This window comes from Heterocephalus glaber, unplaced genomic scaffold, assembly GCF_053883595.1.
Source record: "Heterocephalus glaber isolate CG9 unplaced genomic scaffold, H.glaber_assembly_v1.0 deba00000621, whole genome shotgun sequence".
Taxonomy (NCBI): Eukaryota; Metazoa; Chordata; class Mammalia; order Rodentia; family Bathyergidae; genus Heterocephalus; species Heterocephalus glaber.
Genome location: NW_028258153.1, coordinates 36,642,679 through 36,666,305, shown reverse-complemented (window position 1 = coordinate 36,666,305; position 23,627 = coordinate 36,642,679). Strand labels below are relative to the sequence as shown.

Sequence of the window (23,627 nt, the reverse complement as noted above, 5' to 3'; positions counted from 1 at the left end):
TAGGCGGTCCCAATTTCTGAGCAAAGGCGAATGTAACCTGAGAGATCAGTTTTCTTTTTATAAGGGCAGATGGTGGCCTGGCAAGCAGCATTAGCATTTTCAAAAGCAAGCTGTTTAACAAAATCTGTCCCGGTTTTTGTGCTCCCAAAGATCTGACCCGCTGTTGTGAGCAGGCGGTGAACAAAATCCGCGAAGAGCTCATCAGGCCCCTGTCGGATATTGGTGAGAGAAGTCAATTTTTTGTCACCGATTTTAAAATGGCCATTGTGTAAGGTGCAATGGCCCCGTATTGAGCTGTGGCCGTTTTAAGTTTTTTAATAACCTTAAAATCGAAACCCCTGTGGTGTCTCCACGCCTGTCCCTGTGTGTCAGTAGTTTCAGTTACGGGAAAGGCTTCCGCATTTTCAAGTTTCAGGGATACTGCCGACCCGGATGGCACCCTAGGGGCCGCCCCTCTAACGGGGGGTCATGGCTTAAGTTTGTCTTCTCTACGGACATTTTCATGGGCTTTGCCTGTTCTTAAGCCTTTGAGCTGGGCAATAAGTTCTTGATGTTCCTTTTCTAATCTTATTTGTTCTTTTAGAAATTTTATCTTGTCCCGGAGTTCCTTTTGGGGATCAACAACAGGGCATGCCAAAGCGGGCGCAATGGGAGTGTTGGGTTCTGGAAGATAAGGAGGCGGACATTGAACTACGGGTGGCCAATCAGGATTGCGATATCTGGTTGCCTCCTCCTCAAGATTGGTCCAGTCAGCCTCCCCCGGATCGTTCTGTGAAAAGGGGGGGTTTCTGAAGTGTCGGAAGGAAGGCTACAAGGCCGGTTCCTCCTTAACAGGCTGGGCGAGGTCAGAGGCAGGGGCTGAAAGAGCGGGGGCGGAAGCTGAGGAGCGCCGAAGCTTTTCTTTAAAAGGCTTGGAAGAGGCAGAGCCCGCCTGTAAACCCTCATCAATAACATTTTGTTTTTTCTTGTCTGAGTCATTGTCGCTATCAAAAGACATCAAGTCTTTTTCCTCATTTTTTGAGGAAGTCCCGTCCCGCAGGGGCTCGGGCCTCAGCGCCATCTTGGCATCCTGCAGGGTATTTACAAACTCCTCACTCCGAGGGAGAGTGATCGACCCTTCCTCCGATCGGAGAGCTATCTCCCCGACCTGGATGGCTTGAGCCACCACCGGATCTTTGGTTTTCTGAGAGATAATGTCATTAATAAGATTCCAATAAGAAAATGTAGTGATTGGGACCTTTCCTGGTCCGCAAGTAGCATAATAATCCTTAAGGGCCTCCCCTACTCTTTTCCATCACCTCTCGTCAATGGTACCCTCGGCGGGAAACCAAGGGCAGAGATCTCTAATATAATCAAAAAATTTTAACAACTGTTTGACTGTAACCTTTACCCCTCGTGCCTGTAAAGTTTCTTTAAGACCTTGTACAAATAACTCATGCTGGCTAATGCCCTGTCCCATAATCGCTGCTCAACTCACCGAGGTGCAGGAAAGACGGCAGGTTCACGTCAGACGCAATCCTCTTTTTTCTATTTTATTTTATTGGGCCCCCGAGCAGCGTTCTTCACTGGATCCCCCGTTCTCTGGCTGCACGTTGGGCGCCACTTGTCCCGGCCCGCGGGTAAGTCAACGGAGACCCTAGAGGGGGAGTGAGAATGACAAAGGACAGGGGACACAAGAGATGGAGACAAGACAGGTTTCTGATCAAGTCTCGTTTATTGTGGAAGCTGCTACAACATATATACCGTAGGGCTAGAGGGAGGGAGCAAGGGGAGGGTACTGGGGCTACTTCCTTGTTGCCGGGTAGACTTGCAGCAGGCTTAGACATGCACTCAAGAGTTCTAGCGGGGGGGCAAGGCCCCCTACACTGACCAAGGCAGATTTATCCCAGGGATACAAGAATGGTTCAACATACATAAATAAATAAATGTAATGCACTATATTAACAGAGCCAAGGACAAAAAACATATGATCCTCTCAACATATGCAGAAAAACCATTCAACAAAATTCAACACCCATTCATAAAAAAAAAACCTGCAGAAAAGTGTAATTGATGGTCATTTTCTCAACTTGATAAAGGCTATCTATGAAAAACCAGCAGCCAACATCACAATAAATGGTCAAAACCTGAAAACCTTCATGCTAAAATCAGGAACAAGACAAGGATGTTCACTATCACTACTCCTGTTCAGTATAATTTTGGAAACACTAGCCAAAGCTATTAGACAAGAGAAAGAAATAAAAAGAATAATGATAGGAAAGGAAGAAGTTAAACTGTCAATATTTGCTGATGATATGATACTCTATATAGAAGACCCCAAAAAGTCTATCAAAAGACTTCTAGGCTTAATTGACAGATTCAATAGAGTAGCTAGATACAAGGTAAACACTCAAACATCAATAGCCTTCTTGTACACAAATAAGAGAGTCACTGATAGAGAAATCAGGGAAACAATACCTTTCAAAACAGCATCCCCAAAAATGAAATATCTAGGAATCAATCTAAGAAAAAAAGCCAAAGGCCTCTACATTGGAAACTACAGCACTCTGAAAAAACAGATCAAAGAGGATATAAGAAAATGGAAAGACATCCCGTGTTCCTGGGTAGGAAGAATCAATATATTGAAAATGGCCATATTTTCAAAGCTGCTACATAGATTCAATGGAATCCCAGCAGTATATTTCACAGAACTAAAGAAAACAATCCAAAAATTCAGTTGGAAACAGAAAAGAGCTATAATCACAAAAGCAATTCTAGGCTACAGGGACATGACAGAGGGTATCACAATCCCGGCTTGAAACTATACTACAAAGCCATTGTGATAAATAAAAACAGCATGAAACTGCCAAAGAAATAGACCCAAGGATTAGTGAAACAGATTAGAAGATATAGAAACAACTCCAGACATACTCAGCTACCTCATCTTTGACAAAGGAGCCAATTATTTTCACCAGAGGAAAGATAGCCTCTTTGATAAATGATGTTGGAAAAACTGGATTTTAACCTGCCAAAGATCAAAACTAGAGCCTTATCTTTCACCATGCACTAAACTTAAATCAAAGTGGATTTAAGATCTAAATATTAAAACAGAAACACTAGACTTGTTGGAAAATAAATTAGCTAGAACTCTCAAAAACATTGGCATAGGAAAAGACTTTATGAGTAAAACCTCAGTAGCATGTGTACTAGCACAAAGAATCACCACTTGGGATCTCATCCTATTAAAAGTTGTCTGCACTGCAAGAGAAAACCACCAACAGAGATAAGAGATAACCTACAATGTGGGGAAAAATATTTATCACCTATTCCTCAGTGAAAGGACTACTATCTAGAATATATAAAAAAACTTAAGAAAAATCAGACACCCCCAAATATAAAGACCCAATTCAAAAGTGGGCATCTGAAATAAACAGACATTTCTCATACAAAGAAGTAAAATCAGCAAATAAACATATGAAAAAATGTTCAACATCACTGGTCATTTGAGAGATGCAGATGAAAACAACACTGAGATTCCATCTCCCCCCAAAAAGAATGGCTGCCATCATGAAATCAACCAACAACAAATGTTGGCAGGGTTGTGTGGCAAAAGGAACACTTCTCCATTGTTGGTGAGAGTGTAGACTGGTACAACCACTGTGGAAAGCAATATGGAGATACCTCAAAAAACAGGTCTCATTTGACCCAGCTATTCCTCTGCTGGGCATCTTCCCCAAGAATTAAAAGAATCATACCACAGTGATATATGCACAACCATGTTTATAGTGGTACAGTTTGTAATAGCTAAAACTTGGAAATAGCCCAATTGTCCATCAACTAAAGGCTGGATAAAGAAGATGTTGTCTTTTATAAAATGGAGTGGGCCAGGGATTTAGCTCAGGGGTTTTGCCACCTGCTGCACAAGTGCAAGGACCCAAGTTTGATCCCCAGTACCAAAAAATAAATAAATAAAATAAAATAAAATGGAGTACTACTCAGCCATAAAGAATGAGAAACTAGAGACATTTATAGCTAAATGGATGCACATTGAGGCCATAATCTTAAGTGCAATAAATAGGACACACATGTATAAAGACTAAATAGTTTCTCTGGTATAAAAAACTAATAGTGTAAATAAGAATCAAAATGTTTAATTGATAATGTGAACTGGAAAGAAAAGATCTAAAGGTGTAGGGGAAGTGCGAGGGGTAGGGAAAGGAAAAAATGGAGACAAAGTCTTTGTGAATAGTGAAGAGTGGAGATGGTGAAGGGAGGAAAGGGAACTGGGGATAAAATAAGAACCAAGATACATCATGTAAAGGTACAAGTTCCCAGTGATGAGTGTAACTGTATTGTATGCCTACAATGTACCAATAAACTTAATGGGGGGAAAAAAGCAAAGGAAAATGAATTAAGGTTAAAATAATTTTTGAAAAAAGAGATTTTAGAAAAGTTCTGAAATCAAGCAGAGGAGTTCTGGAGAGAAAGTTTTCACCTCATTAAATATTAGAATCCATGTCTTTCAGAAGGTTGCATCATGGATGAGTACTTTAAATTTGTTTTCAATAAAATATGCAGACAAGGGTGTATCAGAATAAAATAAGAAATGTACTGGTGGTAGGGAAGTAGAACTTTTAAATCCAGAATGACATCACTCCTTGCATAGATGATGGCACAAAGAGGAAAGGACAGGGCTCACACACTGGTCATGAAAACCATCTGAAGTGAGAAAATGGTATGACATGACCAGCCTGGTGTCCAGTGAAGGTCAACTTCATTGTCAAAGGAAGCTCAGGTTCATGCGTTAGATCTGTTTGGGAAAAATGAGGAGAGGTTAGCCACAGAAGGACCGCATCACAGTCCTTCTCCACTCTAGGACCTAGACAATGAGGAAGAGATGAGGGATTCCAAACCCAAAGGGTGACAGAGATGCTCTCATAGAGTAGATGTGGGACACATACACAAAACTGAACCAAATGGGAAAAATATTGAGATGTCCAGGTAAAATTTAAAAAGTCATTTTGAAAATACTGAAAAAATGAATGATTCCTGGAACTTTATTTCATTTTAAATACTGTATTGTGTAATTCTCTCATCTTATAAGTGTAGAAACTAAAGGATGTCAGCAGTTTGTGGAAAGAAAATCAAAACAGAAATATGTACTTTCAATAGATTGCAAGATACTTCATTTTATCCATTTATTGTCTCCTGAGTTCCTGATTAGAAGCCACATTGCTGGTCTAATGGGTGGTCTGCATTCTCCTTGTAACATCCACTGCTCAGTTTTACCTCTGACTCTAGCAAGAGGTTATCCATGGCAGGTGGGCAGACATGGATAACCTCATTGTCTTCACAGAATTCCTCCTCATGGATGTCACAGGCTCTCAGGAGTTCCAGGTTCTGTAAGGTGTGTTGTTCTTAGGGATTTATCTGGGAGCAGTAACAGGGAATCTGGTGACTATCACTCTTATTGTGACAGAAACACATCTGTGTTCTCCTGTGTACTTTGGTTGTTTTGTTGTTGTTGTTGTTTTGTACCTGGGATGTAACTCTGGACCTTGCATTTTCAGAGAAGACACTGAAACCACTGAGCTAAATCCCCAGCCCCCATGTACTTTTTTATAAGCAGTGTGTCCCTCCTCAACTTTGGCTGCATCTCAGTTACTGTTCTCAAAGTCATAGTCAAGTCTATATCCCTGGCAGAGTGTGCTGCCCAGAGTTTACTCTATGTCCTTTTTGGATCAGTGGAGATTGCCCTCCTGGTGGTCATGTCCTATGACTGCTACATGGCCATTTACCACCCTCTGCATTATGGGCTCATCATTACCCCTAGACTGTGTTCCCAGGCCACAGCTGGCTCCTGGGCCTCTGGTCTGTTCTATTCTGCTATCCACACAGGGTCTTTGCTCAAGATTCCTGACACCATGACCAATGTGATCCAGCAATATTTCTGTGATGTACCTCAAATTCTGAAGATATCATCATCAGATGTCCAGTATTCTGAATTTATATTGCTTGTTGTATGTACTTGTTTTGTCTTAGCATGTGCAGGCTTTATACTTATATCATGTATCAATATTTTTCACTGTGCTCAAGATGCATTCTGTGGAAGCCCATAACAAAGCCATATCCACCTGTAACCCACAGCTGTCCATTCTCTTTTTGTGTCTCATTGCTGGGTCAGTGGCTGTCTTAGATCCCACTGCAAAGAAGCCATCCCCTAAGAATTTACTGACTACCATCTTCTACTGCATGGTGCCCCCATTCATGAACTCCATCATCTACTGTCTATGCAACAGGGAGATCAACACTGCCCTGGGAAGAATGTTCAACAAATTCTCTGGTTTTCAGTGAAAAGTTTCTTGACGAAAACAAAAATCACATCTATCATTGGAAAGTTTTATTCATTAATGATGTATATTCTTAAATTGTGATCTACACATGCAGATTGTGTATTTTTAGCTGACTCTATATTTTTGTTGTCTGTACATGTCTCTGTATATATTTGTTATGGTGAAGCAAAATGTATGTCTCAGTTTTCTTGCTCAATACTTTTTAATATTTTATATCCCTTTCCTTAAACTCTACAAATCTTGTCTATATTGACAAAATTTTTTGAAAATATTTGGTATCGATTAAGATAAGAACAAAGACAGGCACCATAAGGAGCAAGGAGTGAGTTATGTGCTTCCCCTTAAGAGACACCTGTGCTGTTGAGAGAACCTCAGATTCTGGATCTGACCAACCTGGAGAAGTGTACTGAGAGGTCCTGTGAGAACACCCTGCAGTCTGTACTATTCTCCTTGCACACACTCTTCCACTCAGGCTGGGATGACTAACACAGTGATTAGACAGGGGGACAACTCAGGCCTGAGAACACAATGGGGTGATCAATACTGAGATCCTTTCCATCCCCTTCTGGTGCTCGGCTAAAACCCTTTTGCTTCACTCAATTAAAATTAGGACAAAAAACAACTGATTTTCAAAAAATTGTAATTTAGAAGTTTATGTTTTCTTTCTCTGCTCTGGATGAAAAGATGCAGGCCATGGTTCATGCATTCAACTTTTCATAATCAGACATTGAATCTCCAGTGATGTGTGAAACATTTTTGAATGCTTCCTTATTATTAAATGTCACACCTCTAAACTACTTTTTAAGAACTCTATATTGGGCCCATCCCAACCCTAGCAGCTTGGACCCATAGGCCCAGACAGAGGCCCACCTGGAAAAGAGCTGCACAAGTGTACAAGCCAGAGGCCCTCCAAGATACCATCCAGAAGTATGCTCAGATTCCAGTGAGAAGCCAACAGGGACCAGAGCAATGTGGTTGCATTCAGTTCCCAGCCAGGGCCCTGACCTGACCCAAGCAGCTTGGACTGACAGGCCTACCCAAAGGCCCACTTGGAAAAGAACTGCACAGGCACACAAGTAACAGACAGAGGCCTGCCCTGATACCTTTGGAAAGTGTGTGCAGACCCCAGCCAGAAGCCCACTCAGACACTAATGACTTGGGTGCTCAGTCCCAAGCCAAAGGTCTTCCCAAGCAACAGTTACACAGGAGGGAAGACCCCCACCAGAGGAATGCCTAGATACAATCCCAAGTTTTCACATGCCCCAGGCAGAACCCCAGTGGACAACAGGGGAGCACAGGGATCCAGAAGGTCACAATTCAGAACCCAGGAATTGGCATGGGGGTGAGCAGCAGAGAAAAGGCCTCTCCATGACTTGCTGAGAATTGAACACCACTGGGCAAGCAAAAAGTTGCCTCAAAAAATGCACATCAGGTTGCATCTGTTGAAATGAGAAAACAGGTAGAGAAGTCCCAAAACCAGACTTCAAGATTGTCTAGGGCAACCCCAAAGGACAACGAGATGGAACGATATTCAACCACCTGAACTCCCTGAACTGGCAATGAAAGCGGATCTGGAAAAAAAATGAAATTGCAAATAATTTCTCAAATAACAACAGAGATTGTGCCCCTAGTGCAAGTCATGAGTCTCCCTTCCCCTGACCTCCCTTCAACCTCTCCATCCCTCCCTATTTACAAAGACTTTGTTTCCATTTTTTCATTTTCTCGTATTAATTCCATTCCCTTCTTTCCTTTCCCCTGTCTCTCCCACTTCCCCTTCCCAATTGCCCTTTTTATTTCTATTTCACATTATCTATTATACCTTTTAGTCCTTATTTACATTTTCAGTTTCTCACACTAGAGAAACTATTCAACATTTACACATGTGCGTCCTGTTTATTTCACTTGAGTATCACCTCAATGTGCATTCATTTAGCTCTAAATGTCTCTAATTTCTCATTTTTGATGGCTGAGTAGTACTCTGTTTTATAAAATAAACCACAGATTTTCTTTATTCAGTCTCCAGTTGATGGGGATTTGGGCTGCTTCCAAGTTTTAGCTATTACAAATTGTGCTGTTATGAACATGTGTACACATATATCACTGTGGTTTGATTCTTTTAATTCTTTGGGGAAGATACCTAGCAGGGGAATAGCTCCTAATTCTTTAAGGTTTCTTAAATTCCAGTCCTAATTCTTTAAGGTATCTCCATACTGATTTCCACAGTGCTTGCACCAGTCTGCACTCCCACCAGCAGTGGGCAGGGTTCCTCTTTCTCCACAGCCTCACCAGCATTTGTTACTGATTAATTTCATGTTAGCAGCCATTCTTTCTCAAATTAGGTGGAATTTCAGTGTTGCTTTCATTTCCTTCTCTCAAATAACCAGCAAATTTGAAAATTTTTTCATATGTTTATTTGCTATTTCTACTTCTTTGTCTGAGAAATGTCTGTTCATTTCAGATGCCCATTTTCAGTTTGGGTCTTTAAATTTGGGAGGTCTGAGTGTTTTAAATTCTTTATAGATTTGAGATAGTAGACCTTTGTCTACCTAACCTCTTTTCCAGCTGGTTCAGCATTTCTGTTTTAATATTTAGATATTTAATCTATTTTGATTTTAGTTTAGTACATGGTGAGAGATATAGGTCTAGATCTAATCTTTGGCAATTGAAATCCAATTTTTCCAGCACCATATATATCCTCTGGTGAGGGTGTTTGGCTCCTTTATCAAAGACGAGATGGCTGAATGTGTCTATAGTTGTTTTGACATCTTCTAATCTGTTCCTCTGGTCCTCAGGTCTGTTTCTTTGCCAGTACCATAAACATTATTTTTTGAAAAAGTGGAAAAAATTGTATTTATTTATCTTTTCTTTAGCTTTTGACCACATGTGTTTCCATTTTCCTATAACTTCAGAATTTCTGATCTTATATTTCAGTATCTGAGAAGGAAATCATTACAAAGAAAAAAATGTACCTATCTAAAAGCTCATTTTAAAACTTAAACAATTTAGTTATTTAAATATATTAAAAGAGTTATCTGGAAGTTGATATGTGTTTTATTTATTTTTTACTTTATTTTATTTTATTTTTTGGTATCAGGGATCAAACTCAGGACCTTGTGCCTTTGAGGCAGGTGGAGGAACCACTGAGCCAAATCCCCAGCCTTTGACTTGTGTTAAAAAAATTCTAAGCTTCTCCTCTTGGAAAAGAAAGGAAGCAACTTGATATGGAGCTTTCAGGGATTTTTCTGTTTTGCATTTCCAGAGTGGACAGGGTAGAGGATAACATTGTTTCTTAACCCTAAATGTCCTGTCTTTGTCAGTGACACCCAGCTTGGAACTACAACTTGGAGCTGTCTTTCAGACTGTGTCATGACCTTGTGTCCTGGGATTCCTCTCCCCAGGCCCTCACTCTCTTTGAATTTTATTCTTTCCCCCTGAGACATGAAGAGAATAAATTAGATCATGATTAGAAGATGTGGCTATGTTATGGTGTGGAAATGATGGGTCTGTCTTCCTCAATGGACAGGAAAGAATGGGTGATGTCAAGGCAACTGTATTCTTATCACAGAGAACCTTCCCAGGATAAATCTTTATGCTCCAATTAAAGTTATTGTGTCAGGTTGGATACATTAATTTACGTTCTTGTATCTCTGTTTTTCAATATACTAAATTAGGCTACTCTCATGCAATTCTTGGTTTATATGGTAGTACTGAGGGAGAATGAGGTAACTAGAGAAAAGGCTAAGGAAGGTGCTTTGTATCACAAGGTGTTATTATAATTAATTTGTCACGGGACCAGGAATTTAGCTCAGTGATTCTGGTGCATTCTTTGCAAGTGCAAGGTCCCAAGTTTGATCCCCAGTACCAAAAGCAAAATTAATTCATCACTGTCCTGAAGGGAAAATGAAGCCTGCCCCCCCATTTTGACTCCAGGGTGGTCTTGTACCATGACATTACCCTCAAAGCAGGATTCTTTCTTGCAGAGAAGAGGCTACACAAGTGACAGATGCCTTCTAACAACAAATGATCTTTAATAAAACATGCTTTATAGATTGGTGTCCTGGTTGAGCATCACATAGCCCTGTGATAACAGAATAGTCATTCCTCTAGTGTATCATGGATAGCTGAGGTATCACAAAGTACTCTTGACACTGATTTACACTAATTTTAGAAGCAAAAATAAAAGGTAAAACACCCAAATATGAGGAAAATTTTAGTGGAAGGAAATTATTTAACCAGATTTGTAGGGCTTAACTCCCTCCTTTCTCAACCCAGTCAATCAAGAGTTCTCACACCTCCAGGTGTATCTTTGTATGCTGAGTTTTTGATACAGCTTTGACACTAAAATTTTATAAATTAAATGAATTATTTTACTGTAGCATGTTCTCTTCCATATCAGCCATTCTCACCTTCCTCTCCTTCTTTACCGATATCTGTCCTCCTCACATTTTGCCTGTCCTCCCTTACCTGTAACTTCTGCATCAGCTGCCTCTCCCATCACATGCACCTGAGATGGTGTCTGGCCACAATGCATGTGCCCCTGTGAAGCCATCCTCACACCCCATGGAAGTGTCTGCTCCAGTTGCTGATTGGAGCACATGGAAAATGTACTTTAGGAATAATTATTTATAGAGTAGTGTCCTAAATGGCTGCAAATGTGTTAAATTTTGATTCATCTGTAATTGGAAATCATAAGCTGTAATGTCTGTGTCTAATGATCTGTAATGAGTAGAAATCATGTAAATGGACCCATTGGGTGGTTTTAGTGAATGAAAAGTCTTCAATCATTATCTTCACTGATCTCCTGCTTCCCAAACAAGATCATGTTTTCTTTAAATTGTTCTCCCTGAAGAAATAAAGTATGAGAAATTTCAGTTTTCCTCATGCAATGCCTTAATATATTCATGTGAAGAATTTTAAAGCATGTATGGCTTGTATTTTTCTCCATCGCTGTTTCTTTCTTTCTCTTTTCCCTTTTCCTTTCCCCTGGGTCCTCCCCTTCATTTTTTCTTACTCCACTTTCTTTTCTGTTTCTCATGTTTTCTTGTTTTCTCAATGCATTTGACAAATGAATAATTCTGAAAAGCACTGAATGATTGTAAGTTTTAAAGGGCATATTTTAAATACAATTTTCTCTAACCAAAATAAGCCACTGACTTGGAAGAGAATGACTCTAGCTGCCACGTCACTATTTGTTATTACTCCAGAGGGAGCCCAGGCTAGATAAGAAGTTCTGTGATGAAATATCAAGAAACAGTTCCAGCCGTTTCCTTGGGAAAAAAGCGTATCTCTGTCTGACCAGAGGGATTGGCCTCCACTGTGGCAGAAGGCAAAGCAAGTGAACCTGGATTAACTGATAACCCAGAGGTCACTACTGGGGATCATGGAAATCCACTATTAATCAGCTTTACTTGGCTGTGGCCTCACCTGCTTCCCCAGGTATTTACAATGCTGCCATCCCACTGCTACCTTACTAAGGCATGCACTCGGCTGCTCTGAGGTAGGATCTTAGGTTTTTATGGAATTAGAGAGAATTACCCAAATGTCTAGGCATTTTCTTTGTGCATCACTCTGTAACTTTGGGAAGGCCACCTGGAGTCACTTTACCTGATAAGAGCTATATTGGTGATCTCTTTTGGATTGAGAATGATGAATACAGGTATTCACTCTTTTGCAATTAGATCATTGAAAAGGGGCTGCATTCACTGGAAACACAGGGATAAGAGGAGTCTGCCAATGTTTTCCAAGGGCATGAGTGAGCTTACAGAAGGGGAAAAGTGCATGAGGGAGCTAAAGGTAAGAAGACGGTGCTTAGCATTTGTTATGAGGACTCCTCAGATGCTGATGGGCAGGGGGCAGGGAGTATAATATTAATGCAGTAGCATGGATTGCTGCCCTTTGAATATTGCTAAGGCAGGAATGCACTGTGTAAGTAGCCAGGTGTGGGTCAGTTTCCTGCATGGTTAGGAAGAAATTAAAGTGCTGAGTGTGGTCTTTTCTGTTTCTATTATTTTCTAACCACTTGCCTCTTTTTCTCTCTTCTTAAGATGCACATACGTGCTTGTGATGATTTCTTCATAACCATATTCCATTAATAAATCCACTGGGTGCCAACCTAGCATGCTGCATGAGAGGCTATCAGGCAGAGCAACTAAAGCAGGACATGGTGCTGTCTCCTGTTGGACACTTAGCACCTAGGGTGGAATATCGAACACATTGTGTGTGGGGCTCTGCTTCCCACTTTGCCCCATCACTGCTGCTCCTGAATAAACTCTCTGCCTCTCATGACCCCTATTTCCTTCTCTATGCCATCAGTGGAATGGAATAAATGGGCCATGTGTATGCCAGATGCTTTGGCTTCTGTTGATGCTACCCATGTCCACCCTGCTGTTGGGAGACATCTCCGAGGAGAGAGTAGCAGCCCCCTTCTGGCAGGGGTAGCTGGCAGCTTCACCCAGTGCTCTAGGAGCCCAGGTGTACGTTTTTTCTGGTTCATGTTGGTATCTTTTACAATATTTGTTTTATATATGTTGGCATCATGCACAATCTTCGTACGGAACTAATTCCTGCTTTAGTGGGTGTTCAATAACTGCCATCCACATGTCATTACAGCACTATTTTTTTTAAATAAGAAGAAGCTCTCCTATCTTCTTTATTTTCTACTGTGGAAATTTCAAAATTGACTGTGAGAATGAGCAGGGAAAGTGGGGGCCTGATTCCCTATAACAGGGATTCCCTATTATACCTGTGTAACTGATATGGAATCAGTTAGCATTTAATGAGGGCAGCATATGAGAGGACATCTCCAGAAATACATGATCATGAGAACTACAGACAAGGTGAAGGACTGGGGGGAAATTCAAGTCATTGGATACTAAACTGGCATAGAAAGGGGGCAGTGATGTCTGATTATTCAGTATCTGAAGCAATGGTTCTTAATTTAGAAACAGACAAAGATCACAAGGAGAGTGGTTGTACACAAAAGAAGAGCTCAGTGATCAGTTTGTTGTGGCTACAGAAATTTACTAGTAGTGATTAATAGCAGTGATGTGGATTTCAGCACTATAAAACTGCTAGATATATTTTTCTGAAATGACAGTTTTATTGTGTGACTTCCTCCTGGAATAACTCACTCTTACAGCCTGTTGCTTGATATTTTGAGCCATATACTCCAAGCCCTCAGTTTGCAGCCCCTTGTACTCCATGACCCTGGGCTCTCTAAGGTGGTCATAGCTGGGGTTGGACTGGACCTCCCTCCCTCCCCTCCCTCCACATATGTGTCAATGTGTGCTTGCAAGCCTTTCCTGAGGTTAGCTGCACCATCTGCCACCCAGATATCCTTATGTTTTTAGCACTCCAGTGGGTCTTTCCATTGTCAAGTCTGAAATTTTTAATTCAGGTAAATTTCCACCTCTAGTGACACTGTTTTCCCTAAGTGGACCCCAACTTCTCTTGGCTTGTAAGGTATGCTACTTTCTCCAAAGCAGTCATCACACACATGCTCTTTAAACATTTCATGATTCAAGGGTATTTCAGCCTGTGGCCCAGGGTAAGCTTGTCAAGTGGAGCATTTTGAAAGATATCATTAGAGCTGACACATAGCATCTTATTTGCTATGTTTTAAGGAGAAAGCACAACTTCTAAAGTGAATGCCACACAGCCAGCTATGTTTGTTGTTACTGGTTCAGGAACAATATAACTTACTGTGTCTCCTGTTACACCTGCTGGTGTCCTTCACATCTTTAGTTATACTTACTTACAGATATTTTCATATATATATATATATATATATATATATATATATATATATATGCATACATATATATCTCAATATGCTGTCTTTGGCACACTTTTCCTCATTTACAAAAAAATAATTCTCTACCTTTAGAGCTATATGATAGTTTCAATTAGTGTTATAATTCCATGCTTTTATTGAAAGAAAAATGAAATCCAGAGAAAGCAAAGATTTTTGGCCAAAATGAGTTGTCTGCTGGCATGAATATTTTAATTTCCAACCAGTTTTCCCAAAGAACTCTTATGGAAGCTTAGTCATAATGACTTTAAAGAAAGTCTCTTTGCCTATGGGCCAGAGCTATGGTTGTTAAAAAGCTGTTTCACTTATTAAGGAGGCAAAAATTGCTGACCTTTTTCAACCTAGTTTAGAATCAATATTTGATTCTCAGTTTATTTTATTTCTCCTCCACTGATAACCTGTGGTAGATATAAGTTTCAGCACAGAAATTTTGTATTTTCTCCTTTGTAATTTTACTCCTTTATCTGGACAATTACCCATAATAAATCTCCATCTTGGATGAACACTAAGAAGAAAAAGTGTTCTTTATTGATTCTATTATTTTTTTCACTTGATCTTAGCCAAAAGGCCAAGAAGCAATGATTCTATTATTTTTTTCAACCTCTGGGATATTTTCTTTCTCCCTGATGCTTCAGAAACTATGTGTTTGACTGCTGTGGAACCAGTAGATGTATTTATAATATTGGTGGACAGTCCATTTTCCAAACGCATGCCTTTTCTAACATTCTGTCACTGAAATGAAGCAAAGTGCACCATGATCTAATAATGAAAGCTGACAGTTCATGTCTCAATATCCCTGTATATATCAAAGAGGTGTGCATTTGCTTTGCTCTGGAAAAAAGAGCAGAGGAATTATTTCTATTTAATTCAAGGAAATTTTAATATTATTCCACCTTATTTCCTCTAACTTACAGAATTTCTTTACTATCTGTAGTTATTTTTATTTATAAGCATGAGGGAGCAATGACAAAATAGTAAAATAAATGGAAAATATAAGAAAGAAACCCTCATTAGCAATGGATTCCTACAATAACATCACATCCTGCAGCTTCAGGATGCTCCCTACCAGGAAATCTGTCCAAGTCCTGTAGCTAAGATTGAGATTTATGACCCCATGTTGACCTGGGAAAACATACAGACTCAAGCATTTAAAACACTCCATCCTAGAACATAATGATTCTCAACACACCTCCCCACAGGCAGCTTGGACCCTGCCCTCCAATGAGGTTAGCAGCACTGCCATGCTATGTCTTTGAGGCCTCAAACTCTCAATGCCCTTGCAGTAATAATGTCACCAAAACCATACAGTTTACTGAGAAAACTTGGCTCCATGGTCACATCATATCAGTTTCCTAAGGCACAGGTGGATGTAATCATCCTAATGGCAAGAGCAATTCAAGGTCAAGGAACTTAGATTATGACACAAATAGGGAATATGGCACAGGGCCGGCCTCAAGAAACTTCCAGCCTAAAATGATAAGCTATAGGATGCACACAGAAGGTGGCTCCGAATAAAGATAATGCCATTTTTTTTTTGGTACCGGGGATCGAACTTGGGTCTTTGTGCTTGAGCAGCAGGCAGCGAAACCACTGAGCTAAATCCCCAGCCTGATAATGCCAATTTTTAAAATACTGAGGGATCCTTGCATTCACACCTCATACCCTCCCTGTAATGTACAGGCTATGATGACCTGGTGCAGAGGGAAATGTATCTGCCGGTGTCACATGAATCATTAACACTGCACCAGGACTCAGGAGTCTGAAGGGGATGCTCTCCTTTATCCACGTGGCATCTGACATGGTTCCTGGTGGTGCTGGTCACTATGGCATCATTCCTAACCCCAACTCTCTGCCTGTAGCCCAGGGTGACCATGTGACACAGAGATGGAGGCCACTTCCCAGAACTCCACTGACTTCATCCTCCTGGGCTTTACTGTCCACCGGACCCTACCGGGGCTGATCTTCACTGTGGTTTTCTCCATCTTTGTGGTGGCTGTCATGGCAAACGTGCTCATTGTGCTGCTCATCTGCTTGGATCCCCAACTGCACACGCCCATGTACTTCCTGCTCAGCCAGCTCTCCCTCATGGACACGGTCTACATCTGTGTCAAAGTTCCCAAGCTGCTCCAGGACCTGCTATCTGAACAGAGGACCATCTCCTTCCTGGGCTGTGCAGTCTAGATCTTCCTCTACTTGACCCTGATCAGGGCAGTGTTCTTCCTGCTGGGCCTCATGGCCTATGACCGCTACGTGGCTGTGTGCAGCCCCTTGCACTACCAGGTGATCGTGAGCCACAGGGTCTGCCTGTACATGGCGCTGGGCTCCTGGCTGGGTGGCTCCCTGGAAGGCTTCATGCTGACGCCTGTCACCATGAGCTTCCCCTACTGCACATCCTGGCAGATCAACCACTTCTTCTGTGAGATCCCAGCCGTGCTGCAGCTGTCCTGCATGGACACATCGCTGTATGAGACCCTGATGTATGCGTGCTGCATGCTGATGCTGCTGGTGTCCATCTCCATCATTGCTGTGTCCTACACACGCATCCTGCTCACCGTGCATGGCATGACCTCAGCGGAAGGCCAACGCCGAGCCTGGGCCACCTGCTCCTCGGACGTCCTGGTAGTGAACATTTTCTACGGGGCAGCCTTCTACACCAACGTGCTCCCCCACTCCTACCACATGCCCGAGCATGACAAGGCGGTGTCCGCCTTCTACACCATCCTCACGCCCATGCTTAACCCGCTCATCTACAGCCTGAGGAACAGGGACGTGGCCACAGCTCTGAGGCGGGTCCTGGGGAAATCCGCCTCTCCCCAAAGAGTCAGGGTCAGGCCAGACCCAAGGGAAGCCAGGGCGCCCACAGGAGCCAGATGACGTGGCCAACAACCCAGTCCTCTCAGAATATGCTTCTTGGAGATGAAAACGCTCAGTGTCACACTGTCAATGAGCATTCTCAGCCGACACATCCTCCTGCTGAAGCACCGTGTAAGGGTTGGTTGTCCCTGAAGGTGGACCACGGCGCAGCCTCGCCCAATTTGCTTATCTGGATTCACTGACCTTTTCCACGTAGTGCTGTCAGCTAGCAGCACTGTCAGCCACCCCAGGCAGGCCGTGCAGGGTATGTTATGTGAGACGTGCGGTCATGTGTCCCTTGTGTCTGGGTTGCTGGCCCAGTTTGGGGATTGGGCTGGGAACTGAACCCAGGACCTACCTCAGGCATGCTAAGCCCTGGTCCACCACTGAATTACACTTGCGGCCCCTTCTGACTGGCTTTTCAAATGAAAAGTTCAATCCCTGGCAAACCCATGCTCTTGATGATTCAATTTCAAAAATTTACTAAAAATATTCTTGATTGCTCATAATGCGGTAGTTTTATTTATGAAGCTTTTGTGAGGATGATAGGATTGTATTTTGGGTTCTATATTCTGAGTCACTTTGTAAAATATCTATTTCATTTTTTACCTGTGAAATTACATGTGGATTATCACCATACTTTTATTCATCAGAGTCTAATATAAGCCTGGAAATTAATAAATATTTATTCATTTATTGATTGGTTCAAATTTTATTCTATCATTAAGATTACAACATTACTACAAACTTACAAAACTTCCATTCATGCTTTAATAAGGTGATAATAGATAAATATAGAATGAAAAAGTAGAGACACTTCATTAGCTAACTTAGATCTCTTGGGTTAAATAACTTGCTCAGTATAATTCTCAGCTTCTCCATTGGTACATTGGGAGACAAATATTTCTCCTTTTTAAGGACTTTTGGCTAGATGTGATCTCTTGATAGGTGGACAAAGTGGGTAGAATTTTATCTAAAAAAGACTACAGTGAGCCTTCTATCATTTACTTATTTACCTTTTACTTCAACATATATATAAGGTCCTAAAAGAAAAAATTTAGCAAAGCCTGTATTGATTCACCCGGTGTCTATTTTGTCTATCAGTAGGAGGCTTAGAGAAGGTTGGATGAGCTTTTAGAAGTCACATAACAGGCAACCAAGCAAATGTCATTCAATCTTGTGTTATTTTGGCACTGATGTAGAGATAGAGGGGAAAAAATTTTCCTCCCCCAATGCAAATGCAGGTAAAGAATATCTCCTGGTTTTACCTCAGAAGGTTTCTAATAATTTTATCTTTGCCTTGAAATGAAACAAGGAAACAAATAGAAAAGAGATTACAGAATGTCCAGGAGGGATGAACGTCTTCATGAATAGAAACAGACTTGGTTCATTCGTGAAATACCTTCAGCCTTGTCTCAGCGGTTCCATTCCCTTTGCATTCTCTGCACCTCTGCACTAATGCTTTCTCCCTTCCCTTCTGCCTGCCTTCACCAGCAACCCTCTTTCAATCTCTCCCTCTACCAAACCACTGCATCTCACACTTCACATCTCCCCATGAACTTGTGTCTTCTTCCCCTTTTCCATAGTGTCATGCTTGGAGCTGGGCTGCTATATATTAATACCTAGTAGAGCTTTTGTTCTTATATTTCCAAGATTGACTGTTTGCACATTTAACAAGAGCATGTCAACTCCTAGGTTGATAAATACATCAAAATTACTTGAAAAACACAAGTTAGAAAAGAGTATTTAGTCAGATCCCTAGATACTGCAGGTACTAGTGGCTGGGCATGGCAGAAGGGGTCTTCTGCAATGTTGTTCAACGTCTTTTCAACAAACAGTGGTGGCTACCTGGATGTGCTCATTTTATAATGATTTACCAATCCTCCCACTTCTGATGTGTGAGATGTTATACTAAATGCTCTATGGGTTACTGAATGATTGACTGACTGATGGAGAGAGACAGCCTTGCTCTGTTGCCCAGGCTGGCCTTGAACTTCTGAGCTAAGCAATCCTCCTACCTCAGCCTGATCAGTAGCTCACGGTACACATGAGTGCCATCTTGGACAGCTTATACATTCTAATTCAGTCTTTTTAAAATTTAAATCTCATCCTACACATTGTGGCTGCCCACTCCCTTCTCATAGATTAGTCCTCTCTTAAAAGGGCATGACCAGGGCTTTTCCTCAGTCATTTCACAAAATTTATATACAAGGTAATTTGTGGTCACCATACCTTCCTCCTTGTTAAAAACAATACATTAATGTGGGAAAGAAAATTAAGAATTATACCACCTTAAGATTAATTTTAATGCTACCAGTTCCACACTTTCATTCTGTCATCAGCTATTCCAGATGATAAAGCAAAGTTAAAGACAACAATGTCCTTTTAAAAAAAATTATCAGTACAATATTAGATTTTGATCCTGATCCTCACAAACTCCTCTGAAGTGTTTAGATGAAGACTTAGCCCCACAGGTGATGGAGAAGTCACATTCAGAGCAAATTATTGCATCACTTGAGCTGATGCAGACTGGATCTCCACCCTGTGGTCTGGTATTTTGCTGCCAAACATTGATATTAATCAGTAGGCAATTTCCAAAGGAGTCAATGTGTCTCCAAATGCAGCTTCTACTTTGTGATACTCCTAATCCTGACCTAGGGACAAAGGTCCTTCTGGGAGCAACACACAGATAAAATCCACATTTATTCTCTGTTGAGCACCAGCTGAGCTGGTCTTGCAAGGACCTGATGACTCATCTTGATGGGTCATGAAACCCCCTGGGCTCTTCCTGCAGGTAAGGGATATGGATATGAAATTACTTGAACCTTTTCTTCTACACATTTAAGTAGACATTTATGGTTCTATAATGTCAAAGTCTAATAGTGAAAAACATAAAGTCTCCCTACTAAATACTTTCTTAAACCCTGGGAAGATTTCAGCTTAAAATACTTAGACAATGGTTTAGAAGTCAGTGCAGACTATGTTGCCCACAAAGTGAAGAATAGCCCTCAAGTTCTGCTGAGAGATGAACACAAACTGTCTGAAATATTAGATCCTGATTGTAGAAAGATGTTAAATACAGAAGTCAGGGTAATTGGAACAGTAGAGGATTTCAAAGCATTGAGATGTTACTTAAAACCAAGGGGTGCTTCATACACAAATGTTAAGGTCAAGAAGATTCATTTTTACTGTTTTTCATTTGAGTTTGTGTTGAGGTAGAACTTCTTACATACAAATAATCACCACAGTCATTTCCAAATGCCCCATCATGTACTTCATTCCAAAGGAGAAACTCAAGGGGCACTGATGGGTGCAGTATTGACCAGCTATTTGAGGAACTAGCTAAGACCATGAAAGTGACAACTAGATGCTGACAGCGTCCACTCTGATTATCCTCTGTTGCTTTTCTGTTGTTGCTTTTTTGTTCATTTCTAAACTGATTTTATTTTTTAACCTACTCATCACATAAGCAAAAAAGGGATCTTCATTTTGCATGGAGATGCATGACAAGCACCTGGACAGTTTCTGGATGTCAAATATGTTGTCAGTAACTATTAGGAAATGAGTGGAAAAAAGCCATTTCACTTTAGAAAGTTTATCTTTCTAAAGTACACGTTTTAAATTTTAAGACCTTTTTTTATGTTTTTCTGAGGATTTCAGGTTTGAAGAATATCAGTAGCAACAAAAGGGCAGAGAAAGTAGGTGAGCACACAGAAAATTGGATGTTAAGAAAGAAGCTGGAAACAGAATAACTGTAGTGAAAATCTTTCCAACTTCATACAGTCCTCAGTGATTTCTATCAAGTATTTTCTTAGTTGTGGCTCAGGTAAGGAACTGTCACTGGCTTCTTCCAGATTCTTCACAGATACTTCCTCCTCTGGAGGTGACAAGAAGTCAGTCGCACAGGGGAAGTCTTGCCCAAGGGTGGAAACCTTTTTGTGCTGACTAAAGACAGAGACTAAGAACAAGGTTTAGAATGGCCTATGTCAGTGATATTATCAAAAGTGCTCCCTCCCTGAATTTCCAAAGGGCTTAACTGCAATGATCCGTGATGCAAATTTGGCAGACTACACATTTGGAAAGACAAAAATCAGAAAACTTTTTTCAGTGTAGCTAAAACCATGTCCTTTGAGTCTGTACTTCTGACCACTGGATGAATCAAGGCTCAACAGAGAAATCAGCTCTTCTATCTCAGAAAACTGTGGGAAACGTCTTCAAAGGGATAAAAGGTAATGTCATGTGATCTCCAGCATGGTTGATCACAAATAATAGTTCTTTCTAATTTGGAATATTGTAAAAAGCTTAACTTTTGAGTATTTTTAATAAAAATATTATAATGCACACTGTGAATGCATTAAATGGCTTCAATATGAAGAAAGAAATTAGTTAAGAAAATATATATTCTTATATATTTGAAATATACATACACACACAATAAGGAGATTGCAAATATGCCACATTTCTCATTTAAAAATACAATGAAGCTGTCAGCCATGAATATGGATCTAGATGTCCCTTATATCCATGACCACTTTCAATTCTATTATATGCCAAATCAGTTTAGTATGACTTCGGTTAGCAAATGCTTCCGTTACCTCTACTGTCTTATTACTGGAAATAGCAGCGAGATGAATTGTTATACAATAGGTTGACCACACATCTGACCATCTCCATATTACAGTTTCTGAGGAGTAGAAATTTACTATTTTCACACCCTTAACAGTGAATAGGCAGTCTCTCAAAATCAAAGTCATTCTCATCACAGCAGCAATGTGTGTGAGTTCTCCCTGCAGCCCGATGTTCACACCACCCAGCCTCGGCTAGAGGTCCAAGGTGAGTGAGTTTGCCTGGAGTCCCATGCCTACGGGGCAGCCTCTCCTCCCTGCTCTTTGGCCTTTGCAGCAGAAGGAAAAGAGACCAGTGCTCAGTCTCCAGTTCCTCTTTTCTTATCAACTTTGCTCACCACCTAGTTTTCCATAACCGAGTGGGTTGATTTTAAGCCACAGGAAAAAAACTGTCTCAAATTTATCTGTATTAATCTCACTGATTTGGTAGTAAATTTTATTGCTGTTTGCCATGGTAGATCTTTTTTGTATGGCAATTTTATTTTGGATTAAAAATACACATAAAGGCTGGCATTTGTATTTCTCTTCAGCACATTTTATGTAAAAACAGAATTACTTTAGGTGATACTACTAGCAAGTATCATGTTAAAAAAATAAAATATCCACAATTTCCTTTGTATTGACTGTGCATGTTTTAAGAGCCTTCATCTAATGTTGAGCAAATATTTACCATGTGCCAGTCACTCCTTTGGATGGCGGGGTACCCAGTTCATCAAATAGGCAGCAGTCTTGACTATGTGAGAATTAAGAGACAAATGCTAAGCTAAGTAAGCACACAGGGTGTCAGGTGGGGTTAGGAGATGGGCAGAAGTGTGAGGCCATCAAGTAGGGTGAGAGTAGGCCCCTCTGAGCAGGTGACTTCACACAAAGTTCTGAGGAACATGAGGCCATGACCTTGCCCAGACTTGGGGACCCTGGGTAGGCAAGCTGTGGGGACCAAGGCCCTGGGCTGGGGCCCCCTGAGTGGGCACAGAGGCAGGAGATTGCTGCTGCAGGAGGCACTGAACAAACAGACTGGAGGAGGCAAAAGGCCCAGAGCCTGACGGGTCCTGAGATGGAAAGCATCAAGGTACAGTGCAGGCTCCAGCATCAATGTGACTTCCATGCTGAGAGGAGACTAAAGCAACAGAGGGGGAGCGAGAGAGTCCAGAGACAGCTCCTGGAAGACCAGGAGGATGCGATGATGGACCAGACCAGGCTGCTGGGTGCGAGTGTGTTGAGAAGTGTGATGGTTCATTTGAAGACTTTTATTCCTTTTGGATAAAATGTTTCAATTCTCTTAATAAACGATGAGATGTGTTCATTCTCTCACTCTTAGTATGGATTACTTAAGTATTAATTACTTAATTACTTATGGATTACTCTAAAATAGAATGTCTTTTATATTCACATACATGAAAAAAATGTATCTTAGATAATATTTATTTCCACTTGTCTGAGGGAGATGGAAGAGAACTTGAATGAGTTTGTGTGTGGCAGAGTCTCACTGCAAGGCCCTCAGCACTGAGCACAGGGCTCTGGGGCAGCCAGAGGAGGAGGCAGCCTGAAGCCTTGCACAGTAATCAGAACCAGCAACCAGTGGAGTTTGGAGTGAGACCGTTTAATGCTGATGCCAGAATCTCACTTCTGTATCCAATATTGATTGTGTTTTACTGAATCCATTAGTAACTTTTTCACTGTCATTACAATTCTTGAATTCTGTGAAGCTCAGTATGAATTTGGCATTGTAAAAAACAAGCATCCAGATTCAAACCTCAGATAAATGATGATTTTTGTTAGTGTAAGTGTCTCACAAACTTCTATTAAAATAAATTTTAAATGTTTATCTGAAAGACAAGGTTACTCAGCATCCTGTATTTTCATTTACTACCTCAAGTAATCCTAGTTCCTGGGGTGAAGGCTCCGATCCTATGACCTGAGAAATAGTGAAGTCGCCGCATGGGCCCGGGCTTCCCCTTGGATTGGACTCTGATTCTGACATACACAAATATTTGATGCCAAATCACA

At 41.0% G+C, this 23,627-nt stretch overlaps 1 pseudogene; it reads left to right on the top strand.

Moving 5' to 3' along the window:
* The first annotated feature begins 15,766 nt into the window (after window positions 1–15,766).
* LOC101726156 (olfactory receptor 2T2-like) lies at window positions 15,767–17,594 on the top strand (annotated as a pseudogene).
* Window positions 17,595–23,627: the final 6,033 nt, after the last annotated feature.